The sequence below is a fragment of the Triturus cristatus genome, chromosome 7 (genome assembly GCF_964204655.1).
Source record: "Triturus cristatus chromosome 7, aTriCri1.1, whole genome shotgun sequence".
NCBI classification, from domain to species: domain Eukaryota; kingdom Metazoa; phylum Chordata; class Amphibia; order Caudata; family Salamandridae; genus Triturus; species Triturus cristatus.
This window is the reverse complement of record NC_140590.1, coordinates 780,413,883-780,419,882: the sequence shown is the minus strand read 5'-3', so window position 1 is coordinate 780,419,882 and position 6,000 is coordinate 780,413,883.

The following is a 6,000-nucleotide window of genomic DNA, read 5'->3' as shown; positions in this document are numbered from 1 at the left end:
GGAGAATGAAAAAAGACAAAGGAGAGATGAGGTTATGACAGAGGTAGAACTAGTGGGAAGAGGGTCTTGGAGTGAGGGCTAGAGAAGATATGACTTATTTGATCACACAGAGTGGTCTCTTCACCCTTTGGTCCTGTGTATACCACAATTACACTGTGCTGTCATTGCTGCCCTGGGACTGGCTCTGAAAAAGAAAGCTGTGTGCCCGACATGTAAAAACTTAGTCTCTGCAGAGAGGTCTCTAAAGGAGCTCGGGGATTTTGCCAGAGTTCTATATTCAGGAAACTTCAGTACCACAAACAACACATCACACTTCACTAAAAAATATAGTGAACTATACCTCTGCCAAAAGCTACAGCCCACTGCCCTAAGAAGCCCTTCACCTTGAAGCAAGCATTATACACATCTAGACAGAGGTTGGCGAACCATGGAAGGCTCGAGCCAGGCTTTAGTCAGATCCCTGGCTTATATCAAAGTCCTCTTGGACCTTTCAGCGCAATATGAGCTGAGGTGTGGCTTCTGTTTGCAATCCACACTCCAACCTGAAAAACAAAGCATTCACTTTTTATGTATAACAGTTGTGTGAAAGAAACTCCCATTTAATGCCCGAGTGAAACCAGAAAACCCGGGATCAATTCTGGCTTCTCTTCTTCACTAAATTGTGTGCTCTTAGGCAAATACTTTATTTCACCATGCCTCCCTCTTTCTTCTTCATTATTGCTTGCAAATGCCCGGTTACTCACCGGTAATATTCATTATCCGAGTCCTGGTCTTCCTGTCCCATTCCTTAACAGTGAGCAGCTAGTCTGCTCCACAGAAACCTACTACCTAGCAGAGCTTTTCGCACTTCCCCCAATATGGCGCCACCATCAGGTGACGATAAAGGGGGAAGTGCGTCACAGTACATCCTGAGAATACCAAAGAAAATCCAGAAAGGAAAACAATCACAAAAGACAAAAACCAGGGAGGGAGGGAAGGGCTCAGGAATGAGACGGGAAGACCAGGACTCGGAGTAACCAGGCATTACTTCCTCGTCCTGTCTTCCCGTCCCATTCCTTTACAGTGAGCCCATACCCAAGCACACGGTGATTGTAAGAAAACAGACCAGAAAATGCGGTGAACAGGTCCATTTAATCAAAACAAAGCAGTACAAATCATAAACCATGTACAGCAGACAAAACATGAGCGCCAAAGGCAGCTGAGGCCGCCATCCACAACTGAAGACGATAATGGGAAACAAAAGTATAGGGAGAAGCCCATATGGCAGCATTACAAATATCCCGCAAGGAAGCCCCCTTGAACATGGCCCAGGAGGAGGAGACACCCCTGGTCAACTGACCCTGAACTGAAGAAGAGAGAGGACAGTGGGCGGACTCGTAGGCCGAAACAACAGCACCCTTGACCCAACGAGTCAAGGTGGATAAGGAAGGACGAAGACCCTTCCCAGAGAGGCCGTAGGTGACAAACAAGGAATCAACCTTCTGGAAACTACAGGTCCGCTCCAAACAGATGCGGAGAGCTCTCAGCACATCCAAAGAATGAAGGACCAACTCCTCCGGGGAGACAGGGTCCGGAATAAAAACAGGGAGAACCATATCGTCCTGACAGTGGAAAGAGGACAAAAACTGACTGGGACGGAGAATGACCTTGTCAGAGCAGAAACGCAATAAAGGGGGCAAAGCCATCAAAGCACCAAGCTCACCAACCCACCGCCCAGAAGTAATAGCCACCAGAAAAAGAACCTTAGCAGAAAGGAGCTTAAGGTTCACCGAGACCAAAGGTTCGAAAGGGGGCCCCGTCAAGGCCTGGAGAACCAGAGGAAGATCCCAGCCCAGCACAGGAGAGTGAGAGACAGGCCACTGAATCAAAAAACTCCCAAAAGACAAACCACCAAAGGGGAGTCAGAAGACACAGAGGGACCCCGAAATTCAAGAATGGCAGCCCGCTGCGCTCAGAGCGAAGAGACAGCGAGCCCCATTCCGTCCATCAGCTTGTGTGTTTTGCTGTTCGCCCTATGTGGGAAGGGTATGCCCAGACGTGGGTCCCATGCTCACTACGCCACTGGAGTCAAGCTATCCTGGCTGATGACGGCTGATAGCCAAAAACCGGTCCTAGGATGCTTGATTCCGGTCCAGGGAAGACATGGCTTCGCAGTTCGGGCTGGACTGTTCCCATGAGGCACAGGGTCAAGACTGATTTGTATATGGCCATGTCTGAACTGGGGTGGCGTGTTGAGCAAATAACAATGGATTAAACCCAGATCTGTGACTGGGGGTGAATGTTTTGCCAATGTGCAACATTCCGTCCATCATCTTGTGTGTTACCCTGAGAAAAGGAGCCCGCAGCGGGGAGGGACACATGGGAAACTGCCAATGGGGGCATACAGACAAGGTCAGAAGCAGGGGAAACCAAGGCTGCCGGGACCCCTCTGGCACCACCAGAAGAACCTCCGCCCGGTCACATCGAATCTTCCGGAGGACCCGGGGAATCAAAGCAAACGGAGGGAAGGCAAACAGGAGCCCCAGCGACCACGGAACAGAGAAAGCATTGATCACCCAGGCCATCCGGGAGGGAACGAGGCTGCAAAACGGAGGAAGAAGGGCCGAGTCCTCCGAGGCAAGAAGATCCAGCCATGGAAGGCGGAACCCTGAGGACAATCAGATCGAACAGAGCCGGGAACAGATACATAGTCACAAAGGAAGGAAACACCCTGCTCAAAGAGTCCGCCGGCCCCTTCTCCTTCCCCGGAAGTTAGACAGCTGTCAGAGACAAGAGATTCCGATCGGCCCAAAGACCGATTACCCTGGAAAGGAGAAACAGAGACCGGCACATGCCCCCCTGATGATTGACATAAGCCCGAACAACCTGGTTGTCGGTCTGAACTGAGACAGCACGGCCCAGAAGGAGAAGAGCAAACCACAGAAGAGCCAACCAAACTGCCTGCAACTTCTTCCAGTTCGAGGACCGGAGAGACTCGAATCGGGACCACTGACCCTGAGCTTTGGAAGCACCCAGGACAGCACCCCAACTCACGGCACTGGCATCGGTGGACAACACAATCACAGACGGAGGAGGAAGAAGGTCGAACCCCTGGGAAAGAGACTGAGGGCACAACCACAACTGGAGAGCAGCCTGAAGCCCCGGAGTGACGGGTATCAGGGAATCATAGTCCAGAGCGGCAGGATTTTTAGTGGGCCAGGACATGATGCAGGTGGGGATAAAAATGCAGCCGGGCCCAAGGGAGGAGATGCAGAGTGGAAGCCATCTCCCCCTGACTCCGCAACCAGAGCCGGGCAGACACCTGGGACTGGGACAGAACCCAAGAAAGATGATGGAACAAAGACTACATTCTCTCCTGGGAGAGGAACACCATCCCCAGATCCATGTGGAATAGAGCCCCCAAGAACTTCAGAGTCTGGGAGGGCAGCAGGAAGGACTTCGGGTGATAGATGAGGAACCCATAGGACCCCAGAAGATGACACACCTGGTCCTCATCCGACAGAGCCTGAGAAAAAGAAGGAGAAACAATCAATCAATCATCGAGATAGGGATAAACCTGAAGACCGCTGGAATGGAGAATACCCACCGGAGGGGCCATGAGCTTCGTGAAAACCCTTGGCACCGATGAAAGGCAGAAAGGAAGCACCCGGAACTGGACGTGCAGGGAAGTAACAGCAAACTGGAGACACTGCTCAGCCACAGGATGGATAGGGACGTGCAGATACGCATCCATCAGGTCCAGGGACGCAAGGAAGCTCCCAAGAAGCACCAGATGCAGGATGGACTGCAAAGTCACCATCTTGAACGTACGTCTGGGTATGAAGAGATTTACCCTCTTGAGATCCAAGACAGGGCGCAGATCTGACGTATCCTTCTTGAAGACCAGGAAGAGGATCAAATAACAACCCTTGCCCCTTTCCAGAGGAGGAACCTCCACGATAGCCACCTTCTCCAACAGAAGGCACACACCCTCCAGCAAGGCCTCGACCCGCAGAGGATGACGGGGCAGGGGGTTCATCTGGAAGACCGGAGGGGGAGGAGAGGAGAACTCGATCCGATAACCCTCGGACACAGTCTGCACCGCCCAGGCATCCGAACGGGCAACCACTGGTGCAGAAAAAAGCAAAGGCGACCCCAAACCGGAAAAGGCAGACAGTCATTATGCAGCAGAAGGCGCGGGCAGCACCACCAGCAGGGGCCCGGGACCTGGCACCTCCAGGGGCCCCCCGGCCACGACCCCTGCCACGAAAGGGCTGCGAAGTACCCCGAGCAGAAGGCCCAAAGGCACGGCGGTAGCCAAACCCACGCCCCCGAGAAGGAGGGCAGACAGGAGCCACAAGCTTGCGGTTCTCCGCTGACTGCTTGACCATGTCCTCCAGCTGGGGCCTGAACACCTTGGACCCCACAAAGGGCAATCTTAGCAGGACTGCCTTCTGAGAAGACTCAGCCTTCCAGGAACGCATCCAGATATGACACCGAGCAGCAATCGAAGCACCAGAAGCAGCTGCAGCGGCACTTAAATTGTCAAAAGAAATGTCAGACAAATAGCGCACCTGCAACTCCATGAGGGCAAGAGAGAGCCAGCCAGCCAGCCAGGGCCTGGAAATCATTGAGTAGGGACTGGACCATGTAATTGGAATAGGCCGTTACCCTGACAGAAAAGTTGGAAGCAGCGTAGGAACGCTTCACCGCCCATTCAACAAGTTTATCCACAGCGTCAGAAGGAAGGGCATCATCAGACAGAACCAAACCCTGCGAGAAAAGACCATCTATCAAATTTTCCACTTTGACGGACTGGGTAAATTCAACAGCAATCCCCTCCAAAGGATAAAGCTTAGACAAAAAGCGAGGCAAGGCGGACTTATCCACCTCCTTCCACTCATGATCCAGCACCTTGCGCACAGCCCTATCCAAGGGGAAGGACTCAGGAGTCGGCTGGTGATACTGTGTAAAAAAGTAATCCTCCAGGACATAAGACACAGGAGGAGCGAACCCCAAATTATCACGCACATGGTCGAACAAGTAAGAGAGCTCTGCACCCTGAACAAAGCGCCCACACACACATTCCTCCTCCTCAGGGCCCAAATCGTCAGCAGGAGCATCAGGTGGAGTGACAGACCCACGAGGCACCTTGGCAGGAGGGCCAGCAGCCTCCCGAGCCCAGAAGGCAGCAGCAACCGCCTCATTAATAAGGAGTTGCAGGGCATCCATAGGAGGAGCAGAAGAAGAGGCACTCTGGTCCATGGCAGCAATGCACCAAAGGATACACACCACACGAAATACAGAGGACCAAAACAGGCACTCACAGAGGACGGGAACCAAGAAAAAAGGACCCGCATTTAAAGCAAGGAAGTCCCGAGGTCCCAACCTCAAGCGGGACTAGGAAAAGGGGGCAGACGCTGAAAAAGAGGCTCACCACCCCAAAAAATGCCCAGGGAAGCCGAAAAGACTCGCAGACTCAGCACGCCGCAGGAAACACCGCCGAACAATCCCCGCCCGCTAAAGCAGGGCACAGCGGGACCGGCATAGAAACGGCCACTAAAGCAGGCCGAGCAACACAGGTGAGAGCGGCGGAAAACCAGCACAAGCGCCCGCTAGAGCAGACCGCGTCAGTAGCAGTTTCCCCAGGAAAAGTACATATACAAATGCACAAAAATCACAGAAAAAAGGCGGCCCCTAAAGCAGGCCGTCCCAACACACTAACAAAAGGATAGAAAAACTTACCCCAACAGCACTGCTAGGAAACAAAGTAAACTGCGAAGGTAGAAAATAAAGAACAGGATGTACTGTGACACACTTCCCCCTTTATCATCACCTGATGGTGGCGCCATATTGGGGGAAGTGCGAAAAGCTCTGCTAGGTAGTAGGTTTCTGTGGAGCAGACTAGCTGCTCACTGTTAAGGAATGGGACGGGAAGACAGGACGAGGAGGTCATGAGAGTCCCTTGAAATACGCGAGTGCAGGATTTGCGCTGTAAAAACCTTCTCTTGTATTTGATTT